The 13,941-nt window shown below is 37.8% G+C and overlaps 1 protein-coding gene across 6 annotated transcripts in view; it reads right to left on the bottom strand.

Annotated features, from left to right (window-relative positions):
- nsd3.L (nuclear receptor binding SET domain protein 3 L homeolog) overlaps positions 1 to 13,941 on the bottom strand; it is a 92,649-nt gene that overhangs the window by 68,676 nt on the left and 10,032 nt on the right. The gene's annotated exons all lie outside the window — the stretch shown is intronic.

Here is a 13,941-nt window from a genome sequence, read left to right as displayed (position 1 = left end):
TTTTTTTTCTACAATTAGAATAATTTTTTTGAGTTTTTGGCAAAAAAAAAAACAAAACACGAATCACTCGATCAATTCGAGTGATTCGTGTTTACTTTTTAGCCGAAAACTCAAAAAAAAAAAACTCTGCAAAGCCCTCGAACATCATGAAGGGTATGAACATTTTCAAATGGTTGACCATTGACTCCTACATGACCTAAAGGATTTTAGATGGCGTGTTTTCAGATTCAAGCGATTTCCAGGGTCAGGGTATAATAAATGTGAAAAATTCTAGCTTTTTGAAAACACCTCAAAAAAGTTTGAGTTTTTTTTTTGTAACCTGAGAAATTTTTTTTTAACCAAAACAATAACCTCAAAAACTCAAATTTTCATGGAATACACAACTCGATCCTTAATAAATCGGCCCCAAAGTCTACTAAGAAAAACTGTTTAAACGTTAAATAAACCCAATAGAATTGTTTTGCCTCCAATCACGATGAATTATATTTCAGTACAAGATACTGTTTAATAATTACATTTGATTTTGATCTAATCATTTGATTCAAATGGAATCTATGGGAGATGTCCTTTCAGTAATTGGGAACCTTCTGGATAATGGGTTTTGGATAACAGATCCTTATACAAAGAACAACGAGTAATTACTCATCCAGGCATATGCTGGCAATGGATACACACGCAGAAGAAAGATTTCAAAATTAAAGGAGAAGGAAAGCTACAGAGGCAATATATTAACCAGAATAGTGCAAGCTAGAACACTATATTTATTCTGTAGAGTGCTTATACCTGAGAAAAAAAAGCTCTAGAAGCTCTCTCTGATAGTTTAGGATAGCAGCTGCCATATTAGCTTGGTATGCCATCACTTCCTGCCCGAGTCTCTCCCTGCTCGCTCATAGCTCTGGGCTCAGATTACAGCAGGGAGGGGGTGAGGGAGGAAAGAGAAGTGATAGGGAGGGGAAGAGAGGAGGAAACTGAGCATGCTTAAAATCCATGGAGTTTTAAGATGAAAACAGGAAGTCTAATACAGAAGCCCATGAGTACACAATAGAATGAAAGAAATGCAGTGTTTCTTTTGACAGACTCAGAGCAGCATTACATTAAAGGTTTACTGGTGTATTTTTATAGACCCTTCTGATAAAGCTTACTTAATTTTAACATTCCCTTCTCCTTTAAAGAAAACATTGTCCGAGGGCTAGGTAAATAAAATCAATAGAGAGCTATAGAGAAACAGACATAGATCAGATGTTGAAAAGCTGCAGCAAAACCAGGATTACACTGGCTCTATTCCTCTAAAGCTGCAAATATTGATTAATATTTCTCCCTGTACTGTATGCTGGGAGAATAATCCTATGACTCAGTCAGTTTGTTGATCAGGTATCTTTAACATGTTATTGAATAAGTTATAAAGATTAGACTCACTTTAAGTTTATGTTGTTCCGAGGCTGACAGCAGGAATAACAGAAGGGTGAACATACCTTGCATGAACACTTTTACAGTATCTGTCCATTTTGCCCAGCAGGCCAATAGTTCGGAATCCATGGCGTATCAAGCACACATGACTTTATAAATTGCACAAAAGACACTATAAAATGTGATATATATATATATATATATCAATATTCAAAGGCCACTGCACCCTCAGACATCCCTGTGGAGGTGTTATACTTTCATTTTATTCCCACTGTTCAAAACCAAAGCTTTTGCTAGTACAGGTATGGGATCCTTTATCTGGAAACCCATTACCCAGTAAGCTCTGAATTACGGAAAGGCTGTCTCCCATAGACTCCATTTTAACAAAATAATTCACATTTTTAAAAATGATTTTCTTTTTCTCTGTAATAATTAAACAGTACGTTGTACTTGATCCCAGTTAAAGGGGACCAGTCATCGCAAAAAAATGATTCCAAATCCTATTTTATCATGTTAGTCAAGCAAAATTAACTTTAATTACACTGTATAAATTATTTGAATTTTGTTTCCATCAGTCTGGGAATTCATAATTATAACAAGCAGGCAGGAGCCATTTTGTGGACACTGTTATTAAGACAAGCCTTGTATCATCTCAGAATCTTGTTTGTGCACCAGAATGGGGGACCTGATGTCCATCCCCATGTCCTGGTTACACAATTAAATGGTGAAGAGAACGAGGGGAATGTGGGGAGAGCAGTGACATCTAGGAAGTGCTGAATGGAAAGTGAAAGTAATTGTCTGCCTAAGGCATTGAGGAGGGGCAGACAATATTTGATTGACAACTGAGTTTTTTAAATGAGTTTACAACAACTATAAATGCTTTAATAAAAAAAAGAATATGGATTTCATGTTTAATTTGAAAAGGACTATTATTCTACAACTTTTTATGTCTGGGTGACAGGTCCACTTTAAGACATAACGAATCCTTATTGAGGGTAGAACTATCCTATTGTGTTTATATAGGGTTAGATTTATTAAGGGTCAAAGTAAAAATTCGAATTGTGAATTATCCAAACTCAATTCGAGTTTTGATTCGAATTAGAATTTCAAAATTTATCAATTCGACTATTCGCGACCTTAAAACTGCAGAATTGCTGTATACGTCAATGGGAGAGGTCCAGGGATCAATTTGGTGATGTTCGCAGCCTTCCTGACATCCAAGTTTTTTAAATTCAAATCAGTTTTTCTAATTCAAATCAAATTCGATTGAAGTTTTCGGGTTGATTCACTTCGTCCCAGCTGAGAAAATTCAATTTATTCAATAAATTTTGATTTTATTAATAAATTTAGATTTTTATCAATACATTTTGAATGTATGGGAGTTTTAAAAAACTCACATGAATTCAAAATTCGACCCTTGATAAATGTGCCTCCTGTTTAAATTATTTTTTTAGTGTATTTAAGGTATGGAGAGGTAGTATACTCACAGCACCAACCATAAATACAAATTACCGATAAATCTTACTTAAGTCATATTCCCTATTTAGGCCAAGGGGGGCTAATGTTTCTAATTTTCGAATCCATCTTGCTTCCTTTTTAAAGGAGAAAAAAACCCTAAAAACAAATATAGCTAAATATACCATGTTTTTTATACTGAACTTATTGCAATAGCCTAAAGTTTCAGCTTGCCAATAGCAGCAATGATCCAGGACTTCAAACTTGTCACAGGGGGTCACCATCTTGGAAAGTGTCTGTGACACTCACATGCTCAGTGGGCTCTGAGCAGCTGTTGAGAAGCTTAGGGCTCGTCACTAATTATCCAGCAGAAAATGAGCTTCCCCTGTAATATAAGCTGATGCTACAGAGCTGATTATTAAATTCTGGTGCTAATTGCACTGGTTTCTGTGCTGCCATGTAGTAATTATCTGTATTAATTACTAATCAGCCTTATATTGCGACATTTCTATTCTATGTGTACTGTATATTGTGAGTGGGTCCCTAAGCTCAGTAAGTGACAGCAGCACAGAGCATGTGCAGTGAATCAGCAGAAAAGAAGATGGGGAGCTACTGGGGCATCTTTGGAGACACAGATCTTTACGGTTAAAGGGCTGTGGTTGCCTTGGGCTGGTACAGTATAGTGATTTAACAGTGTGAAGTAAAGTGGACATTGTATGACTTGCACCTAATTGAAGCTAAAGCTGAATTCATGGAGCACGCTGACCAAACTACTTGCTGAGGTATGGAGAGGTATGATTAAAGCTCCTCATAGACGCGACGATTCTTCTTGCTGAATTATCGTGCGGCTAGTACGATTCGAGCGATAGTACATCTTACGATTTGTCGGTCCCAGTGCAATCTATCTATGTTTGCAGGGCCAAGCAAGCAGCTCCCCTTTGTTTTCCTGGCAAATTGGTCTTTTAGTTGATGGTCAACTCGTACGATCGTTCCGAGAAAATCGTGGTCTCACGATGAGGATCGGATCTTTTAAAAATCTCAACATCTATGGCCAGCTTAAGTGTTTGTTAATACGAAACACGTAAGGCTGTGGATACAATAAATTACTTTTCACTTTGAAAACCTTTGCCTGGTGGAAGGCTGTCTTATTGAGTGCCTGCTTTAAAGAAGTTGTAGAGGTTTGTAGAGATATCCAAATAATGGAAAGATCCCTTATCCGGAAAACACCAGGTTCTGTGCATTCTGGATAACAGGTCCTATGCCTGTACTATGTAGACGGGACATTTACAGCCTCACTGAGCTGAACATATCCAAACTGATGGCACACTGCACCCCCTAGGTTATTAGGCCACACTATTCAACCGTTAAATCTGTCCCTAAGAACAGAGACACATGCCCAGCGACAAATCTCCTCTTCTTCGGGACGACTAATCTCCCGAAACTGCCTCCCGCCAGCTAGAATATAAATCTCTGGCGATTAACATTCTAGCAAAATTGTAACAGTTTAGAGTCTGCACCTGAATTACTGAGCTGCCAGACTCAAACACCAGAGACACGAACATTAACTCTCAGGGGCAGATTTATCAAGGATCAAAGTGAATTCTAGGGAATTTTCGAAGATAAAATTTTTTTTTAATTTTTTGGATACTTCGACCATCGAATAGGATACTACGACTTCGAATTTACTTCAAATATTCGATAATCGAAGTACTTTCTCTTTAAAAAAAACTTCAACTTCAATAGTTCGCCAAATTAAACCTGCTGAAGTGCTATGTTAGCCTATGGGGACCTTCTAATGCATTTTTCTAAGTTTTTTGTAGTCAAAGTAAAATCGGTCGGTCAATCGCTGAAATCATTTGTTTCGAACAATTTAATCGTTCGATCGAAGGATTTTACTTCAACCGAAAAACTCGTCAGATTCGGTAAAAAAAACTTTGACTTCGATATTCGAAATCGAAGTATAGCCATTCCATGGTCGAATTTCAAAGTATATTTCACTTTGAAATTCGACCTTTGATAAATCTGCCCCTGTAACTTAGGTTTTATGTAATATGAAAAAGTTTTGTTTTTTTAAAAAAAAAAAAATGGAAAGTATTGAAAAAAAGTCTTTATTTCTGGTGAACAATCTAAAAAAAAAGTTTGGAAGGTGAGCAACCCCTTTAAGAATTCTTGTTTGAAAGGTATTGCAGCACAAGAGAATAGGTGATAAGGGAACTTTGAATATGATATTCAAAACACTGATAAAGCTCTTAAGAAACGTAGACATTAATTAATTTGGTAGGGTTTTCTTCTGCCTCTCTCCAGCTTGAAACCAGAAATACCAGGGACGGGTCTGAACATGATATAAGAACAATAAAAGTCTACCATAAATTGCTATTGCTATAATGTATATAGGACTTATCTTTTAGTTCAGACCCTGCTGTATTCATCGTCTGCAAATTCAAACCACTGCCTGGTTGCCAGGTTAGAGTAGGACCCTAGCAACTACATACCAGACAGCTGCAAAAAAAATAAAATAAAAAGTTCAACAATTCAAATATGTCAAATATGTCAAAATCTAAAACACAACATCATAAAGACCAGTAGCAAATAGTTTTACCCATGTCTGCATCTTTCTTAAATTATAAGGTGAATGCCCCCCTTAAAGGACGTCCTGCCTAATGCATGTATTAAGTTAAATTTGCATACAGAAATATCTGTTTCAGACATACAGAAATATCTGTTTCAGACATACAGGTATGAGATCTATCATCCAGAAACCTGTTATCCAGAAAACTCCAAATTACTGACGGCCTCTTCCAGTAGACTCCACTTTAATCAAAAAATGTACATTTCTAAAAATGATTTCCTTTTTCTCTGTATGGGAGTGGAACCGGTTATCCAGACTGCTTGGGACCTGGGGTTTTCTGGATAAGGGGGTCTTTCCATAATTTAGAACACTAGACCTTAAAGGGATACTGTCATGGGAAAATCATTTTTTTTTTCAAAAGACATAAGTTAATAGTGCTGCTCCAACAGAGTTCTGCACTGAAATCAATTTCTCAAATATGAGATTTTTTTATATTGCATTTTGACATGGGGCTAGATATATTGTCAGTTTCCCAGCTGCCGCCCAGTCATGTGATTTGTGCCCTAATAAACTTCAGTCACTCTTTACTGCTGTACTGCAAGTTGGAGTGATATCACCCCCCTCCCTTTTTCCCCCCAGCAGCCTAACAACAGAACAATGGGAAGGTAACCAGATAGCAACTCCCTTACACAAGATAACAGCTGCCTGGTAGATCTAAGAACAGCACTCAATAGTAAAATCCAGGTCCCACTGAGACACATTCAGTTACATTGAGTAGAAGAAACAACAGCCTGCCAGAAAGCAGTTCCATCCTAAAGTGCTGGCTCTTTCTGAAAGCACATGACCAGGCAAAATGACCTGAGATGGTGCCTACACCAATATTACAACTAAAAAAAATACATTTGCTGGTTCAGGAATGAAATTTTATATTGTAGAGTGAGTTATTTGCAGTATAAACAGTGTAATTCAGAAATAAAAACTACATCATAACAATCTTAACAGAATCCCATTAATGCTGCTAAAAATCATTTAAGGATTAATTAAACCCAATAGGCTGGTTTTGCTTCCAATAAGGATTCATTATATCTTAGTTGGGATCAAGTACAAGCTACCGTTTAATTATTTGAATTATGTGTGAATTATTTGAGAACAATGAGTCAAAGAAAGATGGGCCTTCCAGTAATTCGGAGCTTTCTTGATAACGGGTTTCCAGTTATTGTGTACTTATATAAGAGTAATCCTTACTGGTGTCCCATTGGGTTTATTTAATAGAAAACTATACCCCTCAAACAATGTAGGTCTCTAAAAAAAAAAAAAGATATTGCATAAAACAACTCATATGTAAAACTGCGCTTCATGTAAATAAACCGTTTTCATAATAATATACTTTTTAGTAGTATGTGCCATTGGGTACATGTTAGGTCACATGAGCCAATTAACAGACAGAGTTTGTCTTTTGCTTCCGCACTTCTTCCTGTTACAGTTAGAGTTGTAGTATTTCTGGTCAGGTGATCTCTGAAGCAGCACACAGACCATCACTAAATGGTGGCTCAAGGCAAGAGATGTAAAAGGACAATATTTACTTATATATATATATATATATATATATATATATATATATATATATATATATATATTCCAGTTTGATAAGATTCTTTAATATGCCACTTAATTTGATATAAACTCTGTTGCTCAAGTATTCATTTTGGGGGTATAGTTTTCCTTTAAAGGACCAGTAACATCAAAAAATGAATTTGTTTTAGAGTAATCAAAATATAATGCAGTGTTGCCCTGCACTGGTAATACAGATGTGTTTGCTTCAGAAACACTACTATAGTTTATATAAATAAGTTGCTGTGTAGCAATGGGGGCAGCCATTCAAAGGAGAAAAGGCTCAGGTTACACAGCAGATAAGCTCTGTAGAACATAATGGTGTTATCTGTTATCCACTATTTAACCTGTGCCATATAGTTTTTTTTTTTCAATTTCCACCATTGCTACACAGCAGCTTGTTTATATGAACTATAGTAGTGTTTCTGAAGCAAACACATCAATTTTACCAGTGCAGGGCTACACTATATTATATATATTATATTATATATTATATTTTCATTATTTCAAAACTTAAAATTTTTGGTGTTTCTGGTCCTTTAAGGTATGGAGATCCAAATTACAGAAAGATCTTTTTATCCAGCAGGAGAACACGTCCTGTATTTGATCTTTATCCATGACATTTGACATTCAGTGCACTTTCTTCATAACATTACAGTTCCTTTCGACTAGTTCTACCAGTCAGCACTATATAGTCAACATTGCAAAACATTACAATTCTTTCTAACTAGTTCTACCCTCACTTCTCTACTGCTATATAATAAGCTGGCCATACATATGAAGGACCACTTTTTTGTCAAGGTCGTCTCTCCCCGATATGCCAACCCTCAGGTTGGTGATATTAGGCTGATCCGACCTTGGGCCCCAGTCGGAGGGCCCCATACACTGCCAAATAAGCTGCCAAACTATTGTGAAAACTAACATTTTATATTAGCTTAAGCATACTGAAATAAGAAACGTTCTAAATAGAAATTAAAATTTCTGTACAGTTTCTGAAATAATCAAGTTTATCTTCACTATTCCTCTCTCAGCATCTGTTTCTCTTCATTCTCTCTTCATGCAGCAGTTGGGTGTCAGATATTCATTGACAGTTAGATCCAATATATCTTATAGGAGGGCTCCTTTTGTCTAGAAGATGTATTAGAGCTCACTCTATTAAAATCACCAGACATCATGGGGCAAATTCACTAAGATGCGAAGTCGCGCCAGGCGCAACTTCGCCGCACTTCGCCGGGCGTAGTTTCGCCAGCGCTCCGCAAATTCACTAAAATCCGAAGTTGCGCTCAGGGGTAGCGTAAGTTTGCTTAGTTGCGCTAGCGTTGATTCGCTATGTAAAGCGAAGTTACGCTAGCGAAGGCTAATTTGCATATGGCGTCAAATTCAAATTTCAATGGAGGAATACGTATCAGCACTACAAATGCCAAGAAAACCTTCAAATCATTAAATAAAAATTTTATTTTGCCCTACACATGTGCCCACTGTCTAGGTAAGTTGCCATGAGTCAGGAAATGTAGGGGGGAAGGAGGGGAGCCCTAAAAAAAATTTCGATCTTTTTCAGCCTATCACCCATAATGTAGAAAACACGCCAGCGTTTTTTGGGACTTAGAAAAAATTTTGACTTTTTTTGAAACAATCCCTATCTACTCTATTGCGCTTCACAAGGTCTGAGGTGGCGAAGGAAGTCTAGCGTAAAAGGTAGCGTTCAGTACACTGCGCAAGTTAGTGAATTTGCGTACTTACGTCACTAGCGAAAATTCGCCTGGCGTAAGGGTGCGAAGTAACACTAGCGAAACTACGCCAGCGTTCGTTAGTGAATTTGCGCAGTAACGAAAATGCCAAACGCTAATGCCCCCATGTCTCTCTACATGCAGAATTTGTGCAAAAGGCAGTTATTTTGTTAGATTTTGTTTGTACTGGAAACAGTTATTTGAATGAGCTCTAAAACATCTGCTAGAAAAGGAAGCCCCCCGCCCCCCCCATAAGATATATTGGATCGTTCATCTGACACCCAACTGCTGCATGAAGACAGAATGAAGAGAAACAGATGCTGAGAGAGGAATAGTGAAGATAAACTTGATTATTTCAGAAACAATGCATCATTTTTAATTGATTGTATTTAGAAAGTTTCTTTATGAGGAAGCTTATATTAAATTTTCATTTTCAAGATAGTTCCCCTTTAATCTATCTGCAGTTTATATCTGCCCGTGTATGGGTACCTTTATTCAGCATCACTACCGAGATAACATTACAATTGTTTCTGACTCATTAGCACTACATAGAGGGTTTTTGTTAAAAATGTAAATCTTTCGACCTAAAAATGAACGAGTGAGTGCTGTGTATCTCCATACAGGTTTTTCCCCGCACTCACAGGTCCATCTAGCTACTAGCTGCCTGGCCACAAGCAGGGCGATTACATGACTTCCTAGAGCACAAAGTGCGGGTGCTGCTGACTTTACTGCACAGTCTGGGAACAGAGCTAGCTGGAAGTGTGAAGATTGGCTGGTGCAGGAAATCTTCATTACAGCAGTACAAAAGGCATCTTTTAAAGGCACAGTATTCTAATTGTAATGGCAAACTCAACTTGGCCAAGACTGAGCTCATGGTCTTTCCACCCAAACTGAGCCCTTCTCATCCTTTCACCATTACTATTGATGGCATGACTATTAACCCAGTTAACTCAGCACGCTGCATAGGGGTCATCTTTTGACCAGTCACTCTCCTTCTGTAATCATATTAATAATATTGCCAAACCTGTCGTTTCTTCCTCCGCAATATAGCCAAGATACGTCCGTCTCTTTCACAAACTACAGCCAAAACACAAATCCATGCCCTTATCCCATTTAGACTATTGCAATCTCCTCCCAACCGGTCTTCCTGACTTCCATCTCTCTCCCTTCCAATCAATCTTAAACTTTGCTAACAGGATCCTTCTGCTCTCTCCTAAAAGGGAACCTGCTCAATCCCAACTAAAATCCTTAGTGTGGCTGCCTGTTAAGCAAAAGATAACATATAAAATCCTTCTACTAACATTCAAAGCCCTTCACTCCTCTGCTCCTCACTACATTTCTTCTCTTGTCTCACTATACGTTCTTTGTCGTCTTCTCCACTCTTCTCAGAGTCACCTTCTCCTTCACACCATCCACTGCCACCTCTCGTCTCAAACCCTTCTATCTTGATGCTCCTTACCTCTGGAATTCCATCCCAGAATCCCTCCGTAAGGAATCCTCTCTCTCTATTTCTTCAAGAAAAACCAAAAGCCTACCTTTTGGAGCACTAGAACATTAGCCCAGTCCTGTCCCTACTGACTATGCCTTACCTTGTGCAGACTGTAAGCTCTACGGGGCAAGGACCTGCTTCCCACTGTCTCTTACCACATAGCACTTAAGATCTTTGTCTTATAATTCTGTATATATTTATTATGTGATCTGTCTCCCTCATGAATACTTTTATATATATATATTGTACTTTTATGCACTGTATAGGGCTGCGGCTCCTTAACAGCGCTTTGCAAATAAAGTTATACATACATACATACATACTGTACATACATACATACATACATACATACAAATACGTATCCCTGACACAAAATGCCCCCTAATGGTGCAATGAATCCAGGAAACTAATTCTGCACAGATCCTATAATCAACTTCTAGCAACAACTGAAAGATAATTTGTTTTTCCCAAATTGATGGATTTTAATATAGTAATGATTCTCAGTGAAAGCAAACCAAAGCATTTGTTTACCCTGTAAAGCAATAAAAAATATTACATCACCAGGTAGCTGCATAACTGATCATTTCCCCAAATGAAAAAATGTGGACAATGGAGGCAAGTCACTAATTAGCTTAGAGTCCCACATGAGCCCCCTTTCAAAATTCAGGACTTTTCCAGAAAAAAACAGGAAAGTTAGATAGTACATAATTACATTGGGTTGAAAAAAGACAAAGGCCATCAAGTTCAACCCCTCCAAATGAAACCCCAGCATCCATACACACCCCTCCCTACTTTCACATAAATTCTATATACCCATATCTATACTAACTATAGAGCTTAGTATCACAATAGCCTTTGATATTATGTCTGTCTGGAATCATCCAAGCCATTCTTATAGTCATTAACTGAATCAGTATCACAACATCACCCGGCAGTGCATTCCACAACCTCACTGTCCTGACTGTGAAGAACCCCCTACGTTGCTTCAAATGAAAGTTCTTTTCTTCTAGTCTAAAGGGGAGGCCTCTGGTACGGTGATCCTCTTTATGGGTAAAAAGGTCCCCTGCCTTTTGTCTATAATGTCCTCTAATGTACTTGTAAAGTGTAATCATGTCCCCTCGCAAGCACCCAGAGAAAACAACCCCAACCTTGACAGTCTCCCCTCATAATCCCTCTAACCAGTTTAGTTGCACTTAGTCTCTGCACTCTCTCCAGCTCATTAATATTTTTCTTAAAGGGGTGGTTCACCTTTATGTTACCTTTTAGTATTTTATAGAATAGCTTATTTGAAGCAACTTTTCAATTTGTCTTCATTATTTATTTTTCATAGTTTTTGAATTATTTGCCTTCTTCTTCTCACGTGTCCAAGCTGTCACTGACCCCCATCTAAAATCAAATACTCTGTGAGGCTACAAATGTATTGTTATTGCTACTTTTTATTGCTCATCTTTCTATTCAGGCCTCTCCTATTCATATTCAAGTCTCTTGTTCAAATCAGTGCATGGTTGTTAGGCTTCCTATTAGGGATGCACCGAATTAAGGCTTCGGTTCGGTATTCAGTCTTTTTCAGCAGGATTGGGCCGAATCCTTCTGCCCAGCTGAACCGAATCCGAATTTGCATATGCAAATTAGGGGCGGGAAAGGCGGGAAAGGAAATCATTTGACACGGAAGTAAAAAAATTATTTCCCTTCCCACCCCTAATTTGTATATGCAAATTAGGATTTGGATTCGGTTCGGTATTTGGCCGAATCTTTCACAAAGGATTTGGGGGTTTGGCTGAATACAAAACAGTGGATTTGGTGCATCCCTACTTCCTATCAACACTGTTAGTGCACTTCAGTTATGGCCTTTTTTTCTCTGTAGATTTGGAAATATTCAGCCTTGTATTTTGTCTCTATAAAGAAAAAAAATCCTGTTCAGGGCCTCTCCTATCTAAACATCATTCTGTCATTTAAATAAATGCCTAGTTGCCATAATTAGTGACACTAGCAACCAGACTGCAGAGAACTGTAGAACAAAACATTAAAATGTCATTGTCTGTGCCATATAGAAATGTAACGCTGTGTTAAACAATGATTGTATAATAACATCAGCAAGCTCTACCCGTTGCATGTACCAGTACAGGTATGGGACCTGTTATCCAGAATGCTCGGGACCTGGGGTATTCCAGATAAGGGATCTTCCGGTTATTTGGATCTCCATACCTTAAGTCTAATTAAAAATAATTTACATATTAAATAAACCCAATAGGCTGGCTTTGCCTCCAATAAGGATTCATTATATTAATTATATTGCCTCCAATAAATAAACATTAAATACACCCAATAGGCTGGTTTTGCTTCCAATAAGGATTAATTATATCTTAGTTGGGATCAAGTACAAGCTACTGTTTTATAATTACAGAGAAAAAGGAAATAATTTTTAAATACTGGAAGTTATTTTATTATAACGATGTCTATGGGAGATAGTCTTCCTGTAATTCGAAGCTTTCTGGATAACTGGTTTCCGGATAACGGCTCCCAAAACCGCCGAATTACACTGCAAATTGTGATTTCTCTCAGTAGGGTAATAAGTTAGAACACATATCTCTATATAAAACAATAAAACATAAATTAAGTTGCACGTGCTCCTCTGTAGAAGAGAGGAAATTCATTAAGTAGAGCTGTTCTGTGGTTTTAGGCAGAGAACCACGATTAATGATGTTCTACTGACAAAGTACAAAGGAAACAAATATGCGGAGAGCTCAGTTACTACGAACTGTTGGCAAGATGTAAATATACAGCACCTGTACACTAGAACCGATCTGATGGCTGAACTCTGCTTTGATATTTTAGGTTTATCAAAGGTGCATACAAGTTAGCACAGGAGAAACCTGGTATTAACACCTGCCAGAGCTCCCTTTGCATGTTACACATGTAACTAAGACCTATTAGATTTCATGTTGGCAACGTGCTTATGGGCACGGCAGAAGCTCACCCACTTAGACTAAGACAAAATGCCTGTACAACTTGCAGAGGATTTACCAATGTGTATGTGCAAGCTGTGATAAATGCTGTTTTGCAGCGGTCGTCTATTACGCTGGGATTCTGGCGGAAGAATTATTAACAAAACTGTCATTTATGTGAATCCTAACACTGTGCATTTAGTGAATGATCCCTCATAGCTCCTTATGAATAAGGAATGCACGGAATCCACTATTTGGGATTCGGCCAAATCCCCGGTTAAAGATTCGCCCGAATACCGAACCAAATCCGAGTGGAAAAAATTCTTCTTTTGTGAAGAAACGTTACGTGATTTCCCTACCTGCCCTTAATTTACATATGCAAATTAGTTTGAATTCGGTTAGGCCAGGCACAAGGATTCAGCCAAATCCAAATCCTGCTGAAGAAGCCCGAATCCTGGCCGAATCCCGAACCGAATCCTGAATTCGGTGCATCCCTACTTATGACGTCTTAAAAGGTGCACTGCACCTTTATCCACTATAGCTGCAGCCATATTGGTATCAGCCACATGTACAGGTATGGGATCCATTATCCGGAAACCCGTTATCCAGAATTCTCCAAGTTACAGAAAGACAATCCCCCATAGACTCCATTTTATCCAAATTTTAAAAAAGGATTCCCTTTTCTCTGTAATAAATAAAACAGTAGCTTGTACTTGATCCCAACTAAGATATAATTAA

This window comes from Xenopus laevis, chromosome 3L (genome assembly GCF_017654675.1).
Source record: "Xenopus laevis strain J_2021 chromosome 3L, Xenopus_laevis_v10.1, whole genome shotgun sequence".
Classification (NCBI taxonomy): domain Eukaryota; kingdom Metazoa; phylum Chordata; class Amphibia; order Anura; family Pipidae; genus Xenopus; species Xenopus laevis.
Note: the sequence above shows the minus strand (reverse complement) of the source record. Positions and strands in the feature narration are given on the sequence as shown.